Source organism: Brachyhypopomus gauderio, chromosome 17 (assembly GCF_052324685.1).
Source record: "Brachyhypopomus gauderio isolate BG-103 chromosome 17, BGAUD_0.2, whole genome shotgun sequence".
In the NCBI taxonomy this organism is placed as follows: domain Eukaryota; kingdom Metazoa; phylum Chordata; class Actinopteri; order Gymnotiformes; family Hypopomidae; genus Brachyhypopomus; species Brachyhypopomus gauderio.
In genome coordinates, this window is record NC_135227.1 from 10715951 (window position 1) to 10723618 (window position 7668).

The window sequence follows — 7668 nt, forward strand, 5'->3', positions numbered from 1 at the left end:
TAGTTAGACTGCTGTCGTTGCGTTTTAAGCCACTACATATAACAACTTACATAACTTACATTATAGCTAACTTACATTCCTGTTAGAATGAGATGCATCTCAAACGAAGAGTAACCATAACATATCTACATCTCAGCCTAATTTCATTTTGATAAAGTGGAGTAAGCTAACTAACATTAGCTTGCAGCTACTTAATGTAAATTACATTTCCGTGTCAAATCGGGTTATCTTAGTAATTCTTTCACGTACTGGAAAAAACATTTTGAGGGGCGGGTCCAAGATCGTAGCGTGATAAGACGTAGTTTGTTGAGCCTTTGGCAATGTCAAAACATCACATTCGTTGCAGCAATTCCTACTCTGGAAGTCAACCGTGCTTTACTGCTTTTCGTAATGTGGTCAAACATTGAACGTGGAAGAATTCCTATTGGCCCATTGACCCTGGACTGTCTAAAATACAACGATTCTGAATTTGTCCTTAATAAATCTTGCTATTTTCAGCTCTTCTTTGAGCCATCTAAACCATCAACATTTTCAGTAAAACGTAATTTCATATAAAGCTTATAATATATGGCATTTTAATTCGGCATTTGAAATTTTTGAGTGAAATAAAGACAAATACATATTTCTAATTTATACATACTTTATTTCAATTATGGATGAAAAAGCATGAAAAAGACATCATTAGAGAACTTGAGAGGTTTCTTCATTCAGCTTTTCAGCAGCCTTCTTTCCCCTTCGCATCCTTCCCGGAGCATTTCCCATGGCCAGGCCCGTGCTCATGGCCGTGCTCATGGCCGTGCTCATGACCGTGGCCGTGCCCATGGCCGTGCCCAGGTCCGTGCTCATGGCCAGGCCCGTGGCAATGCCCTTGACCAGGCCCGTGGCCCTTCCCTTCCTTCCCTTCCTTCCCATGGCACTTCTTGGCCGCATCCTGGCAACCTTCGCTCTTCTCACATGTCTCCAGAGGAGGGAACAAAAAGTAAACACATGCATGCATACATATAAACACACACCACACATATACGTATTCCAGTGCTAAAGATAGTAAAAGATATAAAGATGTTGACTCTCTCTCTCTTATATATATGCATAAAAATTATGACAACAGTGTGTGAATTTATGTATATGTATATACTGCATAAAGAAGCTTGACCTTACCTTACCTTACGTTATGTTGTTAATGTAAAAAAAGAACAATAAAAAGTGATGAGGGTCATTTTTTAAACAAAAATCTATTTATAAATGGATAGTTATACAAAATACTCACTTGGTGGTTTATCACACATTATTAAGCTCTTGGGTATAACAGGTCTGACACAGCTCTGCATGAAGAAAGAGATGATTAATCCACAGACTAAACTAATTTCTGTTTTTACAATGCATAATTTTTCTACAATTGTGCACTTGATTCTGCAACTGTTAATTCTTCTTCCTGTACATGAATACTTAAAAAAAACATACTTGTATAGGGTTATAACACGTGCTGTCCTAATAATAAAGAGCAAGTCTGGAAAGCAATTCAGTGCATCTTACCTGTTGCTTCAGTGAGTCCACCTTTGAAGAAGTTCTCCTGCCTGTGCAAATTTATGATGTAGACGCACCCTAAAACAGATAAACAGGTAGAGACAGGTAGAGCTGGTTCAGCGAGTGAAGAGGGGAGCGGGCAGCTGCCATGGAGCTGGATGTGGGTAAAAACGGTATTGGCTGAGAAATTTTAACCAATCATTATGCTAGTTCAGTGTCACCACACTGTTCTCATGCTTAAAATGCACAGAAAGGAAGAGAAAGGGGACAGTAACATAAATAAGTTTATTTGTTTATTCTCTTTATGTCTGCAATCTGATCTGAAATTATATATTATATAGAGAGATTAAATTGCATTCAGACATTGTTAAAGTGTTTTCAGTTGGTCAAATGAAACATTTAGAAATGGTTTTCATGTAATTTTACTAAAATGTTTAGACAAGCTTGTGCTCAGCAGTAGTGTATGTTTTATGCCTAGTTTAACTGTGCTTCATAAGCAATTACAAGAGGGTGGCAGTCTAGATCATGTGCCTAATAACTTGTTTTCCATAAACTTGAGCTGATGCATGGCCTCTTCAAGTGAATGCAATGCGTAGAAGACGTACAGTGCAGTTCTATTAACCTAAGGACATGTTGATCAGCCCTGGATACACTATTACTAGCAAGAAGGTTGGTGAAACTTTAATGTAGGCATGTCTTTGAAACACCTGTACACACTTAACTAATATAAAATAAAAATAAAAAGGTTTCCTAATTTTGCTGGCACCCTACAATATCTTTCAGTCATGTCTGAATGGCATATAATCTTTAGAAAACAAAAACAAATTGTATTTTAAATTAAAACCAACAAAGTTAATTCAAATAAATTTTGAATTTAAATCAGGTTTCATTCCAAACATTGTTTTATGATTTCATTGTTTGTATAAAGTGTTGCAGTGTAATTCAATGTGAACTGGTAGAAACAGCTTATGTTGAGAGTGCCAAATTGAAGAAAAAAATAACATGTACAAACACTGACAGTTAAAAAAAAGAATGATAATTATGGCTTACATTTACACTTGCACTTTGCATACCAGACAGGCAGCAACCTGCATGCGTTAAAAGGGTGTTCCCAAATGCGTTGACGTCTACTCTGTGATTAAGATTCTGATAAAGCAGCCAGGAACATTTCTGCACTCTTTGGTAATATTCACTCCACTAATGGAGTTTTTGGAAAACTTTTTTTCCTTGACTCTGAAACACTTCCTTTCTCTTATTATGATAGTTTTTATATTCTACCAGGAGTGCTGGCATTGTATTTTTGGAAAGGGTTTGTAAGACGTAATGAATGAATAAAGTAAACAAGTACATAGATGAATCAAGAATGCAATTCCCAAGTGGAGTTAGAGAGGACTGGAGCAGGAGAATAACAAATTTTGTCATTAAAGTCAATGAGTTCTTTAAACTTTTTACTTCTGAAATATTTATTCCTGGTCAAGATTAAAAGCTTGCAACCAACAAATTCACAAGTTTCAACATGAATTCATTTTTAGCAGCCATATTGTAACATAAATATTTTATTAGCTATTTGTAAGTGTACAGAAAATTGACATAGTAAAAAACACACCACTCCCTCAAAAGTGTTACAAGGGATGCAATAGAGCACCAACTGTAAAGCCAGTGAAATGCCAGACTGAAATGTTTAAATGATAGACAGGTGCGGCCAGAGCCTGAACATGTCACACGCTTCGGGCTCTGTGGACAATGCACGTCTGTGGGCACTCCCTTGTGACTGTCCGAACATATGCACTTAACCGAAAAAAATAAATTTTTAGTTGCTTGGTACCTGATCCTCAATTATTTTAATGTTATTAGATGAGTCATCTATATATTCCATTGCAGCTTTCTTAAGCTGTCCTTTGTTTAGTAAATCCTTTTTCAATGTTTTGAAATATCCTATAAGTGTCAGACTGTATTAGTAGTAATCTGGGTGCTTCTTATACCATTTTGCATTTAACTCATAGTCTCCATATGTAATCATCAAATGGGATTTCTTTATTTAACATGATCTGATCTGTGCTGTCTTGCATGTACACAGTGACCGCTTCAGAGGCATATCTAATACACTGATGTATCTTGTACAACCAGTTATGAATCACAAAAGAATTTGTGCATCCTTTCTGACACCCCTTTTTGTTCATTAGCTGCCTGGAGCATATCTGGTTATACATAACCATGAATAGTTATGAAGTTTACTGACTGCCTGGAGCAGAGGTGGGAAGGTATAAAGTATATATACTTTGAAACTGTATGTTTTAAATATCTGTACTTTACGTATTTACATATTTCTGTACGTTCTAACATTTTACTTCCACTCATATTTCATAAGTAAAGTATATTTTCTACTCACTACATTTAAAAACAATTTATTACTCTAAATGTTTATTATAAAAAAAGTAACAAAAAAACAGACACCTCACCTGGTGCCATGTTGTTAACCATTCAAAGTCTAACTGAATGAAAAACCAGAACATTTCCCTCTAAGATATATTTACACCTATGACCAACCTTGCAGTTTATAGTTCCTGCTTTGAGAAAGATGTTTCAGCAGGACTGATTATTAGTCACAAAACAGGTACCACTGAAAATAGAGAAAACATTCTGGTGCTTTTGTGAGATTGGGATAGTAATATTCCAGTTTTGTTACAATCATTAATTAAAGATGGTATGGTTTGACATGAAGATGGGCATCTGTTTTTCATATTCGTTATTGATTACTACAAATAAACATTGATTGCTTGATTTGAGACCATGGGTGTGTTTGAAATAGCCTACTACATACTACATACATACTTGGGCACTGGGGCCCTAATCAGTATGTAGTATGCAGGTTTTTTGTAGCATTTGAAAGATACCCTAATGATGTATTACTTCAGCCAAATTTTCCAGTACATGACCAGAGCTATTTTCATGGTGTACAGCATCCTGTCATGAAATAGTGTTGGAGAAGCTTACACAAGTGGGTGGAACCTTCATACATTCATGTGACTTCATAGTATGGTTTATATTTGGCGCATACTGTACACTATACTGAATACACCTACTGGGACCAGTATACGATATATAATGAATGCAGTATTCAGTATACAGTATGCAGTGGACTATTTTGAACATAGGCCACAGCATGTTGAGCATTTCATTAATCAATATACGGTACCTATGTAGCACAGTCTTTCTTTCCACCTATAAGCAGTGTTGGGAACGTTACTTTAAAAAAGTAATTAGTTATAGTTACTCACTACTTGTTCAAAAAAGTAACTGAGTTAGTATCTGAATTACTCTATAATAAAAGTAACTCGTTACCAGGGAAAGTAACTATTTGCATTACAGTAAAAAAAAAGTTAAATGCCAATGAATAAGGATTTTTTGAAAAAGCAGTTTTCACAGTCAGTTGAAATGAGTAGATCAGAAAGGTGTTTAACTTTTGATATGTATTGCACATCCACATTCAGGAACTTCAAGTATTTTCTTAAATAATGTTTATATCTCCACCTTGAAAATGCTAATTTTTCTTCGGCTTGCTCCTGACTCACCATTTCTGCCTCTTCTCCATTTGTGTGCTTCGGCACGCGTGTAAAAACACTGGTTCTGATTGGCTACCATAACGCTGCCTTAGCCAATCGCTTACAGACTTGTTAAGTTAAACAGGCGTTACACCGAGAACTGTCACCTATCGAGATCTCTTACTCCTCACTACCCTGGGCAGCGGTCCGCTCGCATTACTGTTAGTATATCAATATATAGTAACGCACCACTTTTAATGACCAGTAATGTCAACGGCGTTGTAACGACAGAAAAAGTAATTAATTATATTATCCCGTTACTGACAAAATGACGCCGTTACCTAACGCCGTTATTTTTAACGGCGTTATTCGCAACACTGCCATAAGTGATTGCAATTTTTAGTTATTTTTTAATACAAAACAAAACCTGCTCTTCTGAGACACATTTGAAAATGAATATGACCTTAATATCAGATACCAAAGTGCTGAGTTACACCTGTAAAAAATCATCCCTAGGATATTTAAAACCAATGGTTTCCCATGTCAATGGATCACATTTGCATGCTGTTTGGACTGTAAAGTAAATACTGACCGCTCCATTCTTTCTTCTACCAAGACTTAGCTTTAGCTAATTTCTCCATGACCTTTTTGCTTCTATGTGTTCAGCCACTTTATTACATCACTATTTGATTTCAGTTGCTTGCATCTCACTGTCTGGCCTTCATAAACCTGTCATTTGTATGATTTTATATTCAGGTCTATATATAAAGCACACCTATTATTAACCAGGTTTATTATTATGTACAGTATGTGTGCTGCATACCGCTCCATCTAACATTCAAAGAACAATCTAGTTTATATAAGTTTATATAGAAATGCTTTTAAAAGCATGTTTACTTTGTTAACTTTGAGTACATGTAGGAACATGTACTTGAAAAGACCTTTTTCAGGTATTTGTAGTTTAATTTGAGTAAAGGACTTGTGTAGTTCCATCACCACTGGCCCGGAGCATATATATGAGCATTTCTGGTTAGGGCACATGGTTGTAGAGAACATCCATTGATTTTCAAGATCCAAAATGTGGAGCCTCTGGCTACAATCTTATTGAATTATATGTTTATGATAGGTGTACAGTGTGTTTCTCCTAATGTGGCTGCCAAGTGTGTGTGTCTGCGTGTCTCTCTCTCTCTCTCTCTCTCTCTCTCTCTCTCTCTCTCTCTCTCTCTCTCTTCTTTAAACATGAAATAGGCTACTCATGTTTAAGACAATTTCACTTTGTGAATGGTACAGTGACAAACCCATACCACTTTAAAAACATCATTCAGGTCCATATGTAAACTAGTTCAACTCCAGCTGTACCTTCATAATAATGATCTCTTTGAAAGATTCCAATCTGGTTTCCGTTGTAAGCATAGTACAGAAACTGCATTAATTAAGGTAACCAATGACCTCCTGAGAGCTGCTTATTCTGGCTTACTTTCTATTCTTATTCTCCTCGACCTCACTGCTGCCGTTGATACTATATCCAATTGGTTCCTCATGGATCGCATGGCTAGCATTGGGATCTGTGGTATGGTGTCTCCTTGCCAATAGGACACAGTTTGTACAGATCCAGAATCACAGGTCAGACTGCTCAACAGTCTGTAATGGAGTTCCACCGGGTTCAGTATTGGGACCGTTCCTGTTTAATATTGATCTTCCACTTGGTAATATTTTTCATCATTATGGTATTAATTTTCATTGTTACACTGATGATACACAGCTTTATATATCCACTAAGCCTACTTGCACTACTCTTCCAATTGATATTGTTGTCTGTCTCCGTGATGTGCACATATGGATGACAATTATCTTAAACTCAATAGCAAGAAAACTGAGATACTTCTTATTGGACCATTTGAAAGGCTTCACTTTCAAAGAATAACATTAGTTCACTTTCTATTGCTGAGGATGTTATACCTGTTTCAAATCATGTTACAAATCTTGGTGTGATTTTGGACAGCATGCTCTCTTTTTCCACTCACATAAATAATATCTCAACTGTTGCTTTTGTCCACTTGAGAAACAATTCTAGATTAAGGCCTACTTTATCACAGCACTCTACAAAAGTATTAGTCAATGCATTAGTTACATCACGGATTGATGCAATACGGAGAGGTATTCCAAACAAACTCATTCAAAGACTTCATCTTATCCAGAACTCAGCAGCACAGATAATTTCATGCACCAAGTCCACCGAGCATGTCACACCCCTGCTGATCCAGTTACACTGGCTTCCAGTATCGCAACGGATCAGTTTAAAAATTCTGTTACTGACTTTTAAGGTACTTCACAATCTGGTCCCTGACTTTCTTTTTCAAACAGAGACTTGGTTTGATAGCAATGGAGCAATAGTGCTAAATGAAGCTTCGCCTCCCAACTTTAACTATTTTAATGTCTCTAGGGTAAGTTAGAGAGGTAGTGGTGTTACATGTTTTTACCATAAACCATTCTGCTGTAAGTAGATCTCATTAAACACATAGGGGTTAATAATACTGAAATTACTGATGTTGCAATCTCTGATCATTTTGGTAAATTTTTCAATATGTCATTATCTCTTAGA

The 7668-nt window shown here is 36.3% G+C and overlaps 1 long non-coding RNA gene across 1 annotated transcript; it reads right to left on the reverse strand.

Moving 5' to 3' along the window:
* Positions 1 to 622: 622 nt before the first annotated feature.
* LOC143480566 (uncharacterized) lies at positions 623 to 1672 on the reverse strand. The gene is made up of 3 exons (XR_013121852.1): positions 1534 to 1672; positions 1268 to 1322; positions 623 to 958 (listed from the first exon to the last, which is right to left on the reverse strand). It is a non-coding gene; the product is annotated as an uncharacterized LOC143480566 (long non-coding RNA).
* Between the last annotated feature and the right edge of the window lie 5996 nt (positions 1673 to 7668).